Here is a 22,056-nt window from a genome sequence, read left to right as displayed (position 1 = left end):
AACTCCTTCCTGGTCATATATTTAATAGAAATGTGTATATATGTGCCATGTTAGACATGCACAAAAAGTAATAGGGGCATTTTACATAATAGTTACTACAACCCAAATACATATCAGTGTAAACATATATAAAATGGATATATTCATACAATGATCTATGTAGCAATAAAAATTATTTAAAATTAAAAATTAAAAGAAAAACATGTTAGAGTTATGCAAAAAAGTGGGATGAATCTAACAAATAATAATGAAAGACTTTAGGGAGGCACCTGGGTGGCTTAGTTGGTTAAACATCAGACTTTGCATCATGATTTTGGGGTTCACGAGTTCGAGCCCCATGTTGGGCTCTGTGGTGACAGCTCAGATTCTGTGTTTCAGATTCTGTGAGCCTGCTTCAGATTCTGTTTCCCTCTCTCTCTCTGCCCCTCCCCCACTCATATTCTATCTTTCTGTCTCAAAACTAAATAAAAACATTAAAACATTAATGAAAGACATTAGGCAAACACAAAAGTACTTGTGCAGTGATGCCATTTATTCAAAGTTCAAAAGGAAGCAAAATGAAATGACTATTAGTAATCAGGATAATGGTTGCCTTTATGGAGGAGAGAAGGGTAGTGATTAGAAGAGAGCAGGAGGTGTCTTCTGAGTTGCTCTTACTTTTTTTATTTCTTGACCTTTGACAGTTGTAGTTACAAATATATGATTGTGTTGTGGTAATCTATTGAGCTGTATACAGTTGTGAATTGTGCACATTTCTCTTTATATGCCATACTTCAAAAACATTAAGTATTGTTATAAGCAATTTACAAATTGTCATCATTTACACGTGCAAGGCTTTAGAACCTATAATTCTCAACATTAAAGGAAATGACAATTTTCTTTTATGATGAAGCTGCAACTTATAATAACACAAACAATAAATAAGTTATGTTTATTACTATATTGTTTATATTGTCTACTGATTTATTTTTAAAAATTAGTTGCATATCTTATAGTCGTCCTTATTTGCATTTGTCTAATTATTGATAATATTAAGAATGTTTTCGTTCATTAACTTCACAATTTCATTATCTAATATTCTGGATATTTAGAGAATTATATAAACAGCATGATCTTGTATTTATTTATGTCTATGTATTTGTATCTACAATGTGAAGTTCACAAATATTGCCTCATTTTTATTTTAACGTGTGAATATTAATGGTTTTGCTATATTTAAAACTAGCTTGACTACCAGAAATGTTCTTTTACTGGTAAAAAATATTTTCTCTCGAAAGTGTTCACCTCAGAGTTGTAGACAAGTATAATAGAGTTGTAGACAAGACATAATAAATATGAATGGAAAGTACCAGGAGGTTCTAGTGTGTATTAATAAACATTTTTAGAACATAAGCAAGTTTCACCAAACAAATTGTAATAACATATGTAATACATCATATAATAGTGGCAACAACCAATCAAAATATTACGAATTCAACTGTGGACTAATAAAATGTAAGGTTAACACAAAGCTCTCACTACTGTTTTCCTTAGCATATAAGCCAGCGCAACCAAATTGATAAGGAGCCTCAACTCTGTCTCTCTGGAGCTGAGCTGGTTGTAGACCAACACAAGTTGATCACTAGGTGATTCCAATTGTTTGGGAAGATATCCACAAACAAATGTTACTAATCCTACCAGCTGGGGGTGGACATCAGGCAAAGCAGAGAGACAGATGAATCCCTTGTTGAAAAGAGTACAATGAAAGTTTTGCCAGCTAAGTGATTTGCTTCCTGCTCACAGATCTCAAATTCAGGCTTTTGGTTGATCTTGATTTGCTCTTTCTCAGAATCATTTAATTGGCAATGAGATGGGATATTCTTAAGAGGAAGATCATGATAAACTGATCCCCACCTTGGCAGAAATGTGGCTTTGAATATTAATTATTTCTGCTGCTGGATGTGCAAGAATACTTAAGAATAAGTGGAGAAATACAGGCTCTGTGAGAAATGCTTAACTTTTAATGAAGAAAAAGATGAAGGAATTTCTTGGATATCATCCCTCAGTAACCTGTAAAAAACTCACTAAAATGTTAAATAAAAAGAAATATTGGGGGGAAGAAATGTCATAAAATCAGAAGTTTTGAAAAAAAAATAGAATCAGAAAAAAAGGGCCAAAGTAAATAGTATGAACATTACAAGAACTATAAACAGTTATAAGGTGGTGTTAATTATGGTATTAACTATTAAGCAGCACTGGGCCAATCACCATCTACATAATGCAGCAGATGATTGGTTTCTAGGAGCTTATGCCTCTTGTATTTTAGAGAAAAAAATAGAAGTAGAAGAAAATGAAAAAAATAAAGTTAAAGTTCCAGGTTACAGATCAGGCAAATGTATAAGATCTGGGAAAATTGTGCCAAGGCCAGCACCTAATATGAATTGCATGGCAGCTGGACCTTGGGAAAAAATAGAAGAGGCTATCAACTAGTAACAAAATTAGATATGGTTGAATGGGAACATAAGCCTTAATCTAAGCCAGTATTCCAAAGATCATGAGAAATATAAAAATCTCTAATAGATTATTATCAGATTGAATACATGAAAGAAAAATTATTACCAATTAGTGTTTATTTCAGGAATGTAACATTGGTTTCATATTCCAAAATTAATAAAATTTGGTCTAGCTGGACCTTGACCTGGATGATGAGGATACTCACACAACAGACAAATATCTATTAAGCAGAGTAATGGCCATAGGTACAAATGAATTTGATTTATAAGGGATATAAAATTTGTTTATGATTAACTTTATTTGACGAATGTGTTGATTATGTAGACTGACAAATGCTGCCTAGACTAGTTTAGTTCTGAAAATAAGTAACTCAAATGTACTATATCAATTTACAAACTCCATTGTGAAAAAAATATATACAGTGTTAATCATTCCTGGTAGTTTTGTGATGGGGTTAAGGTAACCTTACCATGTGATATACGCATATTCATTAACTGTGTGAAGTCAGACTTGTTAGTTTTATTATTATTGGAATAATATAATGATATTTGTTGACATATTCACATTGACACCAACCATCAATTATCTGACTTACAATGTAACCAATTGCATGTATTAGTGGAAATACATATACATAAACAGCATTCAGACATTACCAACCTTCAGGAACTTTATTTTGCAGTTACATAATAAAGTATAGAAATGAGTTATCAGTAATGCAGATCAGGTCCCAAAAGTAATTACTTTTGGTTTTCTCCACTAGTTATACCTCATAAAACACTTTCATATAAAGATAAAAGAAACAGAAACTACTCTTCAGATATCATAGTCTTCTTTAGAGAAGCAGATCTTGCTGCTGACACTGCATCCTCAAAAAATAATGAAGGACTTTCATGGCATTTCTATTTAATTTTCTGAATGTATATGTGTATAGCTAGAAAGGGAGTCAAGCCAATAATTAAGAGTTCTAGGAACCTGAAAGATAAATCAAAAAGGAGGGGGCGCCTAGGTAGCTCAGTCAGTTAGGCATCACACTTTGTGCGTGTGTGTGTGTGTGTGTGTGTGTGTGTGTGTGTGTGTGTTACTTTTTTTTAATTTTATTTTTTATTTTTTATTTTTCAAAATTTACATCCAAATTAGTTAGCATATAGTGCAACAATGATTTCAGGAGTAGATTCCTTAATGCCCCTTATCCATTTAGCCCATCCCCCCTCCCACAACCCCTCCGGTAACCCTCAGTTTGTTCTCCATATTTATGAGTCTCTTCTGTTTTGTCGCCCTCCCTGTTTTTATATGATTTTTGTTTCCCTTCCCTTATGTTCATCTGTTTTGTCTCTTAAAGTCCTCATATGAGTGAAGTCATATGATTTTTGTCTTTTTCTGAGTAATTTCACTTAGCATAATACCCTCCAGTTCCATCCATGTAATTGCAAATGGCAAGATTTCATTCTCTCTGATAAGCATCCAACTCCTGATTTCATCTCAGGTCATGAGTTCATGGGTCATGGGGTTGAGCCCCAAGTCAGGCTCTGCACTGGGTTTGGAACCTGCTTAAGACTCTCTATCCCTCTCTCTCTGCCCTTCTCTCACTTGTGCTCTCTCTCTCAAAATAAATAAACATTTTAAAAAAAGGAGAAGCTTTTTATTTTTTATTTTTATTATTTTATTTTTTTTAATGTTTATTTTTTTTTTTTTCGAGAGAGAGAGACAGAAAGCAGGGGAGGGCAGAGAGAGAGGGAGACACAGAATCTGAAGCAGGCTCCAAGCTCTGAGCTGTCAGCATAGGGCCCGTGACACAGGGCTCGAACTCACAAACTGTGAGATATGACCTGAACTGAAGTTGGATGCTTAACCAACTGAGCCACCCAGGCGCCCTTTATTTTTCATTTTTATTTTTTTTTAATTTAAGTTTGTTTATTTTGAGAGAGAGCGAGAGAAAGAGAGAGAGCAGGGGAGGGGCAGAGAGTGACAGAGAATCCCAAGCAGGCTCCACACTGTTAGCATAGAGCCTGATGTGGGGCTTGATCCCACGAATTATGAGCTATGCATGACCTGAGATGAAATCATGAGTTGGATGCTTAACTGACTGAGCCACCCGTGCACCCCAAGGAGAAACTTTTAAAAATGACACTAAGACAACTCTGTGTTTTAGCTTTACTTCCATGTTTTCCAAAGTTTGGTCAGCAAGACAACATTAGAAATTTATATTCTGCACACCTTCCTGTCCAGATTCATTTACAAACCATGGGGGCATTTGGGAGTAATAATTTCTGCATCTTTAATAAGCCTCCAAGTGATAGTTTTTCACAATATAGTTTGAAAGCTACCTTTCTTTTTGATAATAGAAAACTTCTGTTTCTGAGAGGAATTTTTAATGGTCAACAGCTGAAATGGACATCAAAGCATTTATCCCATTGGAAAGTATTGTTTTCAGCTTAATGTTTTTAAAATTTTTTAATTTTATTTTTTTTTAATTTTTAATGTTTATTTTTTGAGAGAGACAGTGTGTGAGTGGGGGAGGGGCAGGAAGAGAAGGGGAGACAGACTCTGAAGCAGGCTCCAGGCTCCCAGCTGTCAGCATAAAGAGCCTGATGTGGGTTCGAATCCGTGAGATCATGACCTGAGCTGAAGTCGGAAGCTTAATAGACTGAGCCACCCAGGCGCCCCTCAACATTTGTTTAAATGTTTATTTGAGAGAAAGAGGAGAGAGTGTGAGTAGGGGAGGGGCAGAGGGAGAGAGAGAAAGAGAGGGAGGGAGAGAGAGAGAGAGAGAGAGCGTGAAAATCCCAAGTGGGCTACACACTGTTAGCACAGAGCCTGATGCGGGGCTCTGTCTTACAAATGTGAGATCATGAAATGAGCTGAAATCAAGAGTCTGCCACTCAACTGACTGAGCTACCCAGACGCCCCTCAGCTCATTATTAAAGTTTGAGTAGAGATCATTATATGTGATGATTTAATGTCAAACTTTTCTCAGAAGGAAGAGTCACTGGCATTTGAATTTTTTGAGAAACAAAATATGTGGAATTCATAGGTTTATATGTAATACTCTTATTGTTTTATTGTATTGGCAATGGGCCAGAAAATAAAATATAATGACTTAGGTGACACAAAAATATCTCTGTTATGATCAAACTTTCTAGGGTGTGGTTTCAGGTGGAGTTGTCAAAAATTCTCATGTTTATGCATTTTGGAACTCCAGATGCAGATGGAAAACGGTGAAAATATTGTTTAAAAAAGTTCATAAAGGGTATTCCAATTAATAACACTGCATAGAAGTTCACATAATAATCAATAACTTGTAACTACAAATCTCATTTTATTATTTCTCATGATTTTGCATATGAGGATTTGAGCAAGGATTCATCTAGATTTCTGGCCCATGAATGCTCATGAATTCAGATGGTATTTGGAGCTGAAATGGCAGAGGTTTGGGTGAAATAGATACATGCAGGCTGGGCATTCCTCATTCTGTGTTGTCTTAGTTCTTCTCCATGGATTCTGTCCTCTCTTCTGTTTTGAATTTTTTTAGTGTAATTTATTTTTGAGAGAGACAGAGAGAATTTGAGCATGAACATGAGCAGGGGAAGGGCAGAGAGAAAAGGAGACAGAGGATCTGAAGCAGTCTCTGAGCTCTCAGCACAGAGCCTGATGCAGGGGCTCAAACTCACAAACTGCGAAGTCATGACCTGAATTGAAGTCTGATGCTTAACCAGCCAAGCCACCCAGGTGCCCTTGTTTTGTATTTTCTTACAGCATAACCACTTTTCATGAGTGAGATTACTTACACCAAATGTCCGCAAATTACAGCACAAAGAGGATTGCCTGATAAAATGATAATACAGGATACAGTTAAATTTGAATTTCAGATAAACATGAATAGCTTTTTTTTTTTGTATAAATATGTCCTGGACATTATTTGGGACCAAATTACACTTTAAAGAAAAAGGTATTTATTATTTATCTGAAATTCAAAGTGCACTAGACACGCTGTATTTTTATTTACTACTTCTGGTAACCATTGACCAAATCTGGATGGTCTTCTGTTTTTATAAATAAAGTTTATGTGGGACACAGCCAACCAAATCATTTCAGTGTTGTCTGTGGAAGCTTTCATGCTGTAAGGGCAGAGTTGAATAGTTGCAGCAGAGACCACATCCGTGGCAAAGTCTAAAATATTTACTATCTGACCTTTTATAGAACAAGGTTTGCCAGTCTCAGCCTTGTAAAGCAGCTTTCCAGTAAGAAAGGTCAAAGCTATATCTGCTTTCATAACTAAACTTGGGAGGTCTCATAGCTCACTTCTGGCATAGTCATAGCTGCCAAGACTAAGGTGAGAGGAATTAAACTCAGTTTGCAAAAGGGAAAGGGAAGTGTCCAGAAAGACCTGACAGTAGATATTTTTGCAGCCATCTTGGAAAATACAAACTTCTACTTACTGGGTTGTGACTTGTTTTCTTAAGACAGCACTCTGAAAACAAATGGGAACATTTCACAAACAAGAAAAGTAATTCTTTTTTTTTAAGATTTTATTTTTAAGAAATATTTACTCCCAATGTGGAGTTCTAGCTCACAATCCTAAGATCATGAGTCACGTGCTTTACCAACTGAGCCAGACAGGCACCCCAAGAAAAGTGATTTCTATTTGAAAGTTTTCCACCATAAAAATTTGAAGATGTGTAGATTAGAAATGTTTCTTATATAATTCATAGATAATAAAAAATATATAGTAGTGCTTTTTAAATAAAGCCTTATCTTAAATTCACTTCCCAGGCAATTTTGCTTTAAAAGTAGAGAAGAGAGAGATGCATCCACAGACTTAGTGAAAATGTCAAGTTTTCACTAATGTAGGTTTCCTGACAATTCAAGTTTGCCTATTTAAGGAACACTAGTCACATCTTAACGTACTAAAAAATTTAGCTTGGGTTAATTCAGAATAATGTTTCTTTTTTTTTATTTCTCTAAAGTAATATGTATAAATTTAAACCCTCTTCAGTCAAATTTAGGTCTTAATAAACCAACAATATGTTGAATGGCAGAAAATGCTAAAGTAACTGTAAGATAATTTAGTTGATTTATAAAACCAGTGAAGATGTTAAGTCATAACATTTTAAATCACATAACAATATTGTTTCCATATGCATGTTTAACGCTTTGACTTAACCCAGATGCTTCTTCATTGTTTTTCATCTTCATATAAACTCTGAACAGTGTGTATCTAAGATAAATATTCATATTAAGGATATGAAATGATCTCACTTTAATATTGTTTAATAAAAACATGCACATAAAACAGATTAAACATTGAAATAATACAGAACTTGATGCATTGCTACATCATAATTAATAGTAAAAATTTTAAATAATTCATGCCCAGTTTTAAATATGCACCCTATGTGCTGAACATGAATATAGTAAGAATATAACTTGGGGCATTATAATTTATAACTGGTAGCTGATATTGATTAACAATAGAAAAAAGAAAATGCTAAGATACAGATGTATGTGATTATCATTTTGATTCCTCAAGGCAACTTAACTGTATGGAAAATGATTGATTATCTTCAAATAATACATAATCATCTACATTGTGTGCTTCTATTATGTCACTTGATTCATATATGTCTGTATTTAAGTACAAAAGTAAAGATTCTAGTGTCAGTGTCAGTTACTCAACAAGTGCATATTAGCAGTATATCCTTCAGAAATATCATTAAACTCTAACACAGATTAATTTTCTAAATACCTATAATTTTAAATTATAATTTTCTTACTTAATTCTGTAAAATACAGAATTTGTAGTCAAGATTTTCATTTTTTTATCTCTTTTTGGCCATTTACAGATTATGCTCCATACACATTCATAAGACAGTATTACTGCTCTTATACTATGTGACAATAATAGCTAATTACCATTATTCTGTATAGGTAATATGCTAAACAATTTATATGCCATTAGAATATCTGTATAATATGGATTTTATTACAAAGTCTTTACTGCAGAAAGAGAAACGAAGTCTTATCCAACTTGTACATTTAGCATGCTATGAGGCTAGTACTTGAATTTGTTCAGTTTGGTTCCAAATCTTTGGCTCTTCCTTACTATTAAGAATTATCAAATACTGAATTAGGATTAAGAAAACAAACAAGAAGAACTAAGTCCTTGAACTCGCAAACTTGTTTCATTGTCTAGGTAACATTAGAGATAACATTAGTGAATAAATATGATAAATTGAATAATGAACAAAACCTTATGAGATTGCAAAGAGAAAAGGAATCACCTATATGACACTTGAACTAAGTTTGTTTTTTTTTTAATACTAATAACTTTTTCTCATTTATTTGGCTTGTGACTTATCTGCTTACCTGAGTTATTTCTCTTTTTATTCTTTTTTTTAAATATGAAATTTATTGTCAAATTGGTTTCCAAACAACACCCAGTGCTCATCCCAAAAGGTGCCCTCCTCAATACCCATCGCCCACCCTCCCTTCCCGCCCACCCCTCCATCTGCCCTCAGTTTTTTCTCAGTTTTTAAGAGTCTCTTATGCTTTGGCTCTCTCCCTCTCTAACCTCTTTTTTTTTTCTTCCCCTCCCCCATGGAATTCTGTTAAGTTTCTCAGGATCCACGTAAGAGTGAAACCATATGGTATCTGTCTTTCTCTGTATGACTCATGGCCTTTTGTAGCAACATGGATGGAACTAAGTTTTAATAATTAGTATCCTTTCAACAAGTAGAAATGTTTTCATAGAAGACATAACATGTACAAAGTCATAGAAGCATGACATATTTTTTTTTTAATTTTTTTTTCAACGTTTTTATTTATTTTTTTTGGGACAGAGAGAGACAGAGCATGAACGGGGGAGGGGCAGAGAGAGAGGGAGACACAGAATCGGAAACAGGCTCCAGGCTCCGAGCCATCAGCCCAGAGCCTGACGCGGGGCTCGAACTCACGGACCGTGAGATCGTGACCTGGCTGAAGCCGGACGCTTAACCGACTGCGCCACCCAGGCGCCCCAAAGCATGACATATTTTATTGACCCCACACCTTTGCCTCTTTGCATCATTATTAGAGTATACCGACTAACATTCTGAGGTCATTTTTGTGATAGCATATGTAAAGCAATATTTAATTGTGAATTCCTCTTTCATTTTCAACTATTAAATTATTAAATACTAGATACCAGGTTCTACATCTTAGTTATCATTTAACCTCTAACTTATAATTTAGTGCTTAGCTATAACAGTGGTGCTCAAGAAATGCTTGTTTAATAAGTGAAAGAATTAACAATGGTGACTGACACATTTAAGATGCCTAGTTGGTATAATTACTATAAAATTTTACATTTAATTATTAAGGTAAGAGATCTGAGAGGGAGAGAGAAACATTTATGGAATCAGGATTCCATTATTTTAGTTAGATAAAAAGTATCTGGATAACACAGTGTATTATAAAGTACTCTTCTAAATTTTACAAGAAGGGAATGAAGATAGAATGAGCAACTGACTGCACTCAAACCATGTGTAGTGTACAGTTTCTTAACTCTCGTTGGTCCATAAATCCACTTTTCAAACTAATTAAAGGTTGTAGATCCATTCTTAGAGTAATGTTTGAATTGTATACAATACATAGGATTACAAAGGAAGCAAATTATTTTGTAATATGGTGATATATTTGTCAAGTAAGCTGGTTATGTTTTATTATGAATTTGTTAATTTATTAAATAACAAGTTCTTATAGCTGGCCTAATAATTATACTTTCAAAATACCAATTAGTATAAATGATATTTTGACATATCTACAAATTGTGCCCTTCATGATGGAAAGACAAAGCACAAAACAAAACAAACAAAAACCACACGAAAAGCAAACAAAAGAAAAAAAGAAACAACAACAACAACTCTTGTTTATTTCATCTAGGAAATTCAGTTTTACCAGAAATCCATGAACTTATTGGTACTATTTGTCAACTAGTGGTCATAATTAAATTACGTGGGACAAATGTGTTACAGAAAGTTGCAAAAATGACTCTAATTCTTCATCAGCCCCCCTTGCCATATGGTTTTGAAGTCTCTACCTACTCTAATCATTGCCGTGAGCTTGTGACTTGCTTTGGTCAAAGGGTTTTTAGCAGATGTGATACAAATAAAGGCTTATGAAAGCACAGGTACAATTGAATTTGCTCCTTTTTTGCACTTCTGCTATTGTCATAAATACATGCCCAGGTTAGTCCCACTAGCAGTGTAGATATGTGGGCTACCGATTATTTACTTCAGTAGGCCCAACTGAGGCCATCGTAAATCAGCAGACAGCTGGCCGAATCCCTATGTGTAAACTGACCCAGCCAAGGTCAGCAAAGCTGCCTCACAGACTTCTAGATGATCCCAAAAATATGAGTTATAAGCACTAATGCCATATGCTATCATCATTCTGGCAAGAAGACACTAATCCCATTCTGCACACTTCATTTGCTGTTGTCTCAAAATGACAGATAGAATAAAATAGAATACCTTGATTGATTTGGAATATGTATATATATTATATGTGTGTGTGTATATGAAAACTTTTATACCTCTTAATGTTCATGAAATCTTATTGTGCACATAGTGATTAACAACTAATGAAGTCAATCCTGCACATAGTAAGGATTCAAATATATATATATATATATATATATATATATATATATATATATATATATTTTCTAATAAATTACAGAGTCATTTTCACTTAGGAACATATTTTAGAGTGCATATGAATTTAATGATGAACAAGGAACATCTCTATTAAACTTGATTAATCCCTTCTTTTGGAAAGAACTGGTATTACATTGTACACTGTGAAACAGCATATAGCAAAAAAAAAAAAAAATAGCAGAAAGCCACTCATTTTCAAGGAGTTCAATATTTACAAAAGGTGTAAATAACATGTAAAAACCACATGAATCTAACATATTTACTCACTTATTATCCTACTCACTGAGAAATAATTTCCCTTAATGTCCACAATTTATAATTATGCCTAACTTATAAATTACTTAAATGCACTGCAAATGTCCTGCTTGATTTTTAATTAACATCAAAAGCAGATTTCTACATGTTGTAGTCTAACATTTTAATTTTATTTTAAAAAGAAAGCCATTTAGCAGTAGCAAATAAAATACGCTGCATGCTAAGTCAAGAGTATCTGCTCTATATTTTTCAAAGAAATTGTTTTTCATCATCAAATCTGGGTATTATGCAAAAAGGAAACATGATTAAAATAGAATTGTACCCAGTGGCCCAAAGAGAAGAAGCCAGTCTGTCAGAAATACAAATACAAATTCAAAATAACAAATTGAAGTTAAGAAAGGATAAAAAAAAAGTTGGCATTATATAAAGCAATCCCATGAGCGTATCAAATAGTTGGAATGCTAAGTTATTTCATCTACAAAAGAACTTTGAGAAAAAAAAACAGTAACTAAAATTTTGTCTTAGTCAGAGATACCTAAGGAAATGGTTTAAATATTATTCAGCAGAGTAAATTACTAAAATCGTGCATTTTTTTCATTCTTTTAAACTATTATTACTGTATTGATGCCTTGAGTCATATACCTTTATTATGAAGACAAGAACGAAACTACAGTTGACCCTTGAGCATCACAAGTTTGAACTGTGCAGATCCACTTATACAGATTTTTTTACAGTACAATACTGTAATGTGTTTTCACAACTTTAGGTTTTTCTTATTAATATTTTTAGCTTATTGTATTGTAAGAATATATTACATAATACATGTAAAATATAAATACGTGTTAATCAATTTTATGTTTTTGGTAAGCCTTCCAGTTAACTGTAGACTATTAGTAGTAAAGATCTGGAGAGTAAAAAGTTACTGGAATTTTTTTTTTTAACGTTTATTTATTTTTGAGACAGAGAGAGACAGAGCGTGAACAGGGGAGGGGCAGAGAGAGAGGGAGACACAGAATCTGAAGCAGGCTCCAGGCTCTGAGCTGTCAGCACAGAGCCCAACGCGGGGCTCGAACTCACAGACCGTGAGATCATGACCTGAGCTGAAGTCGGACGCTTAACTGACTGAGCCACCCAGGCACCCTGGAGAGTAAAAAGTTATACGAGGATGTTTGTTTGAAAAGTCAGTGCCCCTAACCCCTGCATGTTCAAGAGTCACCTGTACAATGAGCCATTTGAATAAATTAGTAACTAAATTCACTCATTCATTAATTTCATAAATATTTCTTGAACACCTACTGTTTTCCAGGCCCTGTTCAAGTTTCTGGGGACAGAACAATCAATAAAATTGGTGATATATCTCCTCTCATGATACTCACCATTTAATGGGGACAGACACAAAATACTTTATAAGCAAAATGAGAAATAAATCTTTTGTCAGTTAAGTATAAATACCCTGAAAAAAAAAAAAGACAAGGCTGAAAGTACAGAATGTAAAAGTTTATTTTATAAGGGATTATTACTTTATTAATAATAATCACTCTGATGAAATAAAATTTGAGTAGAGAATGAAGGATACAAAAATGGAAGTCATGTCCATATTTGGGTGGTATAGGTTGAATTTTGTCCCCAAAAACTTAGGCTGAAGTTCTGACCCTCTGAATGTGATCTTATTTGGAAATAATCTTTGTAGACATGATCAAATGAATGTGAAGTCATTAGGATAAGCCCTGAGCCAATCTGGCCAGTGTCCTTAGAAGAACAAGACTGTGGCACAAAGGCAAGAATGCCACATGACCATAGAGGCAGAGATTGAAGTGCTGCAGCTGCACACCAAGGAACCGCAACAATTGCTCACAAACCACTAGAATCTTAGAAAAGACAATGAAGTATGCTCCCCGAGAGTTTCGGAGAGAGCCTGGACCTGCTGATACTGTGATTTGGACTTCTAGACTCTAGCTTGTGAGGCAATAAATTGCTGTTGTGTTAAGTCACCCAGTTTGTGGTACTTTGTTATGGCAATGCTGGGAAGGAAACCAATACAGTAGAAGAAGATAATTACAAATTAAGGAAACATCAAGGGCAAGGGGCAGGTCATAAACATTCCAGCAGAAAGAAGAGTACAGCTCAGGTGGCAAAGGATACAGAGAGGGGTGATGAATTGAGAGCACTAATTCAATCAGTTTCTCTGATAACCAAAAGGTTACTTTGTAATTAAAAAATGATCAATATTAGGGGAAAAATAACACTGTACTAAAAAAAACGCCATAAACTGGTCTCTAAATTTCAGTGTTTCAATTATTAAATGTGATAAAATGAAAGAGGACTAGAAAATTTAAGAAAAAAAAAACTGTATAAAAGGAAAAATATTAAATCTGCAAATTAAAAGACATTATAAAATATTTTTCATTTGAGGTGCCTGAGCGGCTCAAGTTGGTTAAGGATCCGACTTCAGCTTAGGTCATGATTTCACAGTTCTGGAGTCCGAACCCTGCATTGGGCTCTGTGCTGATAGCTCAGAGCCTGGAACCTGTTTCGGATTCTCTGTCTCCCTCCTCTCTGCCCCTCCCCTGTTTGTGCTCTGTCTCTCTCTCAAAAATAAACGTAAAAAAATTATAAATAAAATATTTTGCAATAAAATTAAATAAACTAAAATATTATATATGACAAAATGAATACGTTTTACTAAAGGAAATTATAAAGTTAAAAGAACATATACTGTCCACTTGAGGTAGAGAAAACTGACACCCAGTTTTCCTTTGTTTCCTAGGCATATGACAAGTGTAAATTGGTCCAAAGTTTAAGCAAGTGACCTAAACAAGGCAAAACAAAACCAATCATTAATATATATTTTTTTAATCTAAACCATGGTATGAAATTTATCCCATCTTTGTTAGAAAAGCTCTGGGAAAAAAAAATTAAACACTTTCTGACCTTAATTCATTCCTTAAGTTCATTTCCTGCTTTATTTTTCTTAGTGGCATGTGTCACTTATTTGTTTTGTATATTATCCACTCACTGAATGGAGGAGGGAGGGGTTTTATCCATCTTGTTCATTGTTGTATTCTCCAGTGCTGGAAGAAATTCTCCGCTAGTGCTAGTAAGAGAATCTTAGCAAGTATTTTTTTTTTTTTTTTGGGGGGGGGGAGCTTTATTTATTTATTTATTTATTTATTTATTTATTTATTTTTTCAATATATGAAATTTATTGTCAGCCGCTCTGGAAAGCAGTGTGGAGGTTCCTCAGAAAATTAAAAATAGACCTACCCTGTGCCCAGCAATAGCACTGCTAGGAATTTACCCAAGGGATACAGGAGTACTGATGCATAGGGGCACTTGTACCCCAATGTTTATAGCAGCACTCTCAACAATAGCAAGTATGTTTTAAAAGAATTCATGTTATGGGGTGCCTGGGTGGCTCAGTCAGGTGAGTTTCCTACTCTTGGTTCTGGCTCAGGTCATGATCTCATGGTTTTGAAAGTTTGAGCCCTGCATCTGGCACAGCGTGGAGCCTGCTTAGGATTTTCTCTCTCTCTCTCTCTCTCTCTCTCTACTCCTCCCCCACTCATGCTGTCTCTCTCAAAATACATAAATACACTTTAAAAAAACCTTCATAACCTGCATTGTGTGAGTGCATGTATTAACATGTACGTAAGGGAATATATCTAGTTAGATGTTAAGAATGCACAGAAAATAGTAATAATAATTTCCCTAGATATTATTTGTCTCTAGATATTGTTACCTATAGAAATTATACCCATTCCCTTCTTTTAGGGAAAGAAATGAATCTACAAGATATTGCAATAAAATTGCATTTATAACGAACACTTACTACCTTAACACAAAACTTTTCAGTCATAATATTTTGGAAGTTTTTGTAGAATTAGACTAGATGAAACTTTCCAAAATATTTATGTGCACAGAGTAGGAAATATTATTGCATATTCCATTGGGGATGGTGACACTGATGGGTTAATAGGAATCATAAGGGCATATTAATTTTGAAAATTTATAGGCTGTGAACATTTCATATCTACCTTTCTTTGCACTTCTCTTTTTTTTTTTCTAATTTTTTTTTTCAACGTTTATTTATTTTTGGGACAGAGAGAGACAGAGCATGAACGGGGGAGGGGCAGAGAGAGAGGGAGACACAGAATCGGAAACAGGCTCCAGGCTCTGAGCCATCAGCCCAGAGCCTGACGCGGGGCTCGAACTCACAGACCGCGAGATCGTGACCTGGCTGAAGTCGGACGCTTAACCGACTGCGCCACCCAGGCACCCCTCTTTGCACTTCTCTTAATAGAACTCCATTTATAGCTTAAAATTGTTTTTCAGTTTTTTGCAGTATTTTCCCCAGCAAATAGCTGTTCTGCCCTATTTTCCTATTACTGTTTTTGTAATCATCATATAAGTATGAAAAACATAAAAATTTAGGGAAATAATTGACAGGAATTATTTTTATTCAAAACAAATTCCAAGGGGGCCATTGAAGGAGTTGAAATTATTTTAGAATACTGCAAAATAAAATAAGCAAAGGAATATTTTGCAAAAATTGCTTAATTTGGATACTATATTTCCTTATATATCCCTTTTCTTGAATATAGCTTATTTCTTGAATTTTCCAACTTCTAAATTAAACCTTATAAAATTTTGAGTTAGGTAATTTAAATGATTACATTTACCATTCACTTTAGTATGTATTGCTTAAAAGCTTGAGGGGGGACTATTACAAGATTTCCATACTAGGGAAAAACACACGTTTCCAAACATCAGAAAGATCTAAAGGAGCACTCAGAATAGATTCTATAGTAAAGTACTAATTATTTTGTTGTCTTTATATAATGATCTTCCTTAAGAAACTGTGTTTTAGCATGTTGATAATTTAAATGTTGTAGCCATATTAGAAGATAAAAAACTTGTTTGCCTACAGAAACAATATACTTCATCAAGAAAAGGAACATGTCTGTGACTAGTTGCTGAAGATTCACAGATTTAGGAATATGACTTTAGCTGTTTTTATGGAATTTTTTTCGTCCTCTCAGACTCCCCATATTTTATTTTATTTTATTTTATTTTTTTCAACGTTTATTTATTTTTGGGACAGAGAGAGACAGAGCATGAACGGGGGAGGAGCAGAGAGAGAGGGAGACACAGAATCGGAAACAGGCTCCAGGCTCTGAGCCATCAGCCCAGAGCCTGACGCGGGGCTGGAACTCACGGACCGCGAGATCGTGACCTGGCTGAAGTCGGACGCTTAACCGACTGCGCCACCCAGGCGCCCCTCCCCATATTTTAAATGTCAACCAATTCTAGAGGCTGGTAGTCCAAGATCAGGATGTCAGGGCGCCTGGTTTTTCTGTGAGAGTCTCTTTCCTGGTTGACAGAAGGGGACCTTGTGGAATACTCACATGACAGAGAAAGAGAGAGCATGTGCACAAGCTCTTTAATCTTTTCTTCTAATGGCTCTAATCCCATTATAGGGTCTCAACTCTCTTGACCTCAGATAAACTTAATTCCCTCCTCAGGGCCGCAGCTCCAAATATCTCCACGCTGGACACCAGGGCTTCAATATAAGAATTTGGGGTGGACATAAACATTCTATTGATACCAGTAAGTCAGCTCCATTGTCACCCACCATTTCTAATTGTTACAGTTTTATTATCCACTCAAGGACATCTATATAAGGATATCTTAGTTGCTTCCAGATTTTGATGATTAAGAATAAACCTGCTGTATGCATTTGCAGTTAGGTTTTTGTGTGTACATAATTTTAAAAATCATTTTGATGAATAACAGCAAGATAGCTGAGTTGTTTGGTAAGCATATATGCAGGAACATACTAACCAGCAGACTTGTGTTGCTCAGTCTTTGAACATTCCCAGTAAGGGTCTGTTTTCATAACTGTACCTTGCCTTGCTTCTATAAAAGGGTGGCAGTCTCCTTATGTCTGCATCTCCCGGGAGCTTCCCACTCTCACTTCAGCCTATACTTAGCCTCCAGCAATTTCTTATAATTTCTAGTTTAATGACCTTACCAGTCTGACAGTTCTGTCCTGGGACACAAATTTTTAATTTCTGTGTCTGCCTGCCAGCGTCTGTCTTTCCATATTTGGAAGACTGTCCTGTGAACACATTCTCTTGGGTTTCACTAAAAAAGGCCAATACTTAGATGCCTGTTGTGTTTTTGTTTGTTTGTTTGTTTTCCATGTAAGGATGGGGGCTTGTTTTGTTTTTTCTTTTCCTTTTTCTACATGCTTATGCAGAAACCAGAAGCCTTTTTACTCTTTGATTATATCTAACTGCCTCTCTGCAATGATTACAGATAGAACCCTCGAAGATTAGCCTTCTCTCAAGGAAAGGGATGATAAATTAAGTGGTCTGATAAAAATCAGAATATGCTTACTCATGTAGCAGGGCTTGGCCTGGAAAGGACATGAAAGATCTTTCGGAGTGATAAAAATTTTCAATGTCTGGATTTGGGTGGTATTAACACAGAATGTGGCTGTTTTCACATACCCTCAAGGTTTGTATACTTTTTATAAACTATGCCTTGATAAAAGTAATTTTAAACCAAATATAGAACTAATTTTATTTCTTAATCATTAGTTATTCTGTGTCTCTCTTCAAATACTGCATCTCCACTATGCTAAATTATGCAGAAGCAGCCTTATGAAAGTAAGTCATGATTATTAGATAGCAACTTTTTGTGAAGGAAATGGCATTGTCTCTCATTCTGTAACCCTAAATCAGAGGTACTAAGCTGGGAGAACAAAACATGGATTGTTTTCTTCTCCTGCTACCTATTAGGGCAGGACACAACCTGTGAATGCATGCAGCTGCCCTGATTAATGAGGAGGAGAAGGAGGGTAACATAAATTCTAACATTAAGAACACAGGGTGCCTGGCTGGCTCAGTCAGTTAAAGATCTGGCTCTTGATTCAGCTCTGATCATGATCTTACAGTTCCTGAGTTCAAGCCCCACGCCTCGCTGTGGGCTGATAGCACAGAGCCTACTTGGGATTCTCTCCCTCTCTGTCCCTCCCTCCCTCTCTCAAAACAAATAAATAAATATTAAAAAAAAAGAAAAAAAGAAAAAGAATACTAGACAATTGGGAGTGCCTGGGTGATTCAGTCGCTTAAGTGTCCTGCTCCTGATTTTGGCTCAGGTCGTGGTCTCACGGTCTAGAGATCCAGACCCACATGGCACACTCTGTAGTGAGCATGGCACCTGCTTGGGATTCTCTGTCTCTCCCTCTCTCTCTCTGCCCCTCCCCAACTCGTGTGTGCGCATGTGGGCACTCTCTCTTTCTCTCAAAATAAATAAACATTTAAAAAATGAATAGACAAGATAGCAAACTAGTACGTACTACACCCAGTCTGTAGAGCCCTTCTCTATTAATACATCAGTAATGTCAAATATTTTCGTATTTCCTTTATTATAAATTATTATTCTTATGATTAAAGGAATTCTGAAGCTCTGTTTGGATATTCAAAAGGGGAAATACTACGTACTATTATATTCAAGGTAGGTGGAGATGTCTCCCTGTGGCCCATAGTTGCTGACATATACTATAGACAGGCTTTTTACCTGTTTCAATGTACTTAAACCTGGTATCTGTGCCCTGGGCAGTGTCCTCTATTTTCATTTAAAATACCTTTGAATGGAGAATATATTCACATGACTAACAAAATAATCTATAAATTTAAATGCCCCCTTTCACTGATAATCATTTTTTTTTTTGTATTCTTGCAGTATTAATGTTTCTGGAAGCATAGATATAACTCCTTATCTTTACTTTTTTAAAACTTTTTATTTAGGGGGGTTGTCCGGGTGGCTCAGTCAGTTAAGCATCCAACCTCGGCTCAGGTCATGATCTCACGGTTTGTGGGTATGAGTCCTACATTGGGCTCTGTGCTGACAGCTCAGAGCCTGAAGCCTGCTTCGGATTCTGTGTCTCCCCCTCTCTCGTCTCACACTTGGTCTCTCTCTCTCAAAAATAAACATTAAAAAGTTAAAAAAAAAAAGTTTTTATTTAGGGACGCCTGGGTGGCTTAGTCAGTTAAGCATCTGACTTTGTCTCAGGTCATGATCTCAAAGTTTGTGGGGTTGAGCCCTGTGTCCAGTACTGTGCTGACAGCTTGGAGCCTGGAGCCTGCTTCAGATTCTGTGTCTCCCTCCGTCTCTGCCCTTTCCCTGCTTGTGCTCATTGTCTGTCTGTCTGTCTATCTGTCTCTCTCTCTCTCTCTCTCTCTAAAAAATAAATAAACATTTTAAAAAAGTTTTTATTTAAATTCCTGTTAGTTAACATGCAGTGTAATATTAATTTCAGGTGTATAATTTAGTGATTCAACACTTAAAACACACGGTGGTCATCACAATAAGTGTACGCCATAATCCCCATCACTTGTTTTTAGTAAAGGAGGTAGGACACCTGACACTGTTTCCCACATAGTTGTTTAACAGTCTATCTTGGAGAAAATTCAGTATCTTCTATAGTGTGTCCTCATACTTTTCTTTTGCAGTGCATGTTACTACTTTTGTGGATATACCACAATTTATTTAATCAATTCTCTATTACTACATATTTGGGTTCTGAGAATATTTTGCTGTTTCAGACAAGGTTAAAATGAATAAACTAGTACATATATCATTTCACATGTATAAGAAATTCCATAAGATAAATCCCCAGACATAAAGTTGCTGGGAGAAGTTGTATATACCTGTGTAATTTTATATATACTGCCAATTCCTCTCCAGGAAGTTTGTGCCAATTTACACCCTCAGCAGTAATATATGAGATATACTATTTTGTAGTCTCACAAAAAGAGGATGTTATCACCATTGAATTTTTCAGGTCGATGAATGAGCTATTGTGTGATAGAGTAGTTAGCATTATTTTTTATTGAAGTTGAATTTACACGTAGTAAAATGCATAAATCTTAAGTGTACAGCTTGTAGAGTTTATATATATATACATATGTATGAATTTTCACATATGTTCACCATGTGATCTTGTCAAGATACAATATAGTCCCAGCATCCTGGAAGGCTCCTTGAGGCTACTTTCCAGCTGTACAGCTTTAAGGACAGCCACTGTTCTGACTTCTACCATTTTGCATTTAATATAAATCGAATATAATAAGGTTAGTGTTGTGATACATCCGCCTGTTACCCTCAGTATTATGTCTGTGATATTTATTCATAGAATTGTGTATACAAACTTTTCATTTATTTTCAATACTGTGGTATCCCATTGCATGAGCATGTCACAGTTTATTTATCTAGTTAATGAATAAATAATGCTTGAAGCAGTTCCCATTCTTTGCTTTTAAAAAACAATCTCCTAGACATGCTTTATCTATGTAGACCCCACAATATTTAATATGTTGATTTTCATGACCATTACACTGAAAACATTTGCTCACTCATATTTGATTTCTTCTTTGACCCGTAGGTTATGTAGATTTGTGTAGCTCAATTTCTAAACCATTGGAGATTTTCCAGTTAGCTTTCTAATTTGCATTCTAGTGTGATTGTACATATTAAGAAAACATACACAGAAGTGATTTCAAGGTTTTGATATTGGTTACTACAGGTTTTATATTCGAACATGTTAATTTCAACATGCATTTGAAAAGAATATATTTTGCAAATGTTGGATATGGTATTCCACATATCTCAAATACATCAGCACTTAACCATGTTATGTAAGTTTCTATGTTTTTATCGATCTTTTTGTTTGCGTGTTTTATCAGTTTTTAAAAGAGGTATGTTAAAATACTTACTCTGGATTTTTTTTTCCCGAGCATTTGTTCTGTCAAGCCTTCCTTTTTTTTTTTTTTTTTGAAAAATACTCTTATTAGGTATATAATCTTTAGGATTATTACATCTTCTTATACAAGAAATATTTGAATCAAAATAATACATCTTTACCACCTGTATTTTTTGGCCTTAAATTTTATCTAATATTTAGATAGCCATCTTTGCCACCTTTTAATGTTTGCATAAAAAATCTTTTTCTGTATATTTATTTTCAGGCTTTCTGCATCCTAATGTATGTGGGTGTGTTCTATAAATTCTATGTGTGTTTATAAAGAGCAGTAAATGTAGTTTAGTTTCTCATTATTATAGTCTGAAAATGTATGCACTTTAGGAAGAGTTTAGAACATTTGCATTTAATATATCTTCTGATAGATTTATATTTAAATTTATTATCTTGCTGTTTGCTTTCTAAATTTCCAATATGATTTTTGTTATTTTATTTTTCTTTTCCTATTTGCTTCATAGTAATAATATTTATATCTATTATTATATTTTAATTCTCATTTTTTTCTGTGCACATTGAATGTAATTATTTTAATGTGTGCCCTGGAATATTTTATTTATTTGACTAGGAATGGGCTTAACAATATTTTCATAGGTTTACGATATTCACCCTTTTTTTTTTATGTGTGAACTGTTCATATCCTTCAGCCATTTTGGGGTTAACTTGTAGACTATTTCTTTTCTTTCTCAAGTTTTTATTTAAACTCTTTTTAGCTAACATATATGGTAAAATTGGTTTCACGTGTAGAATTTAGTGATTCATCACTACATGTAGCTTACATATAACATC

This window comes from Puma concolor, chromosome A1 (genome assembly GCF_028749965.1).
Source record: "Puma concolor isolate L17-30 chromosome A1, mPumCon1.1.hap2, whole genome shotgun sequence".
Classification (NCBI taxonomy): Eukaryota; Metazoa; Chordata; class Mammalia; order Carnivora; family Felidae; genus Puma; species Puma concolor.
Note: the sequence above shows the minus strand (reverse complement) of the source record.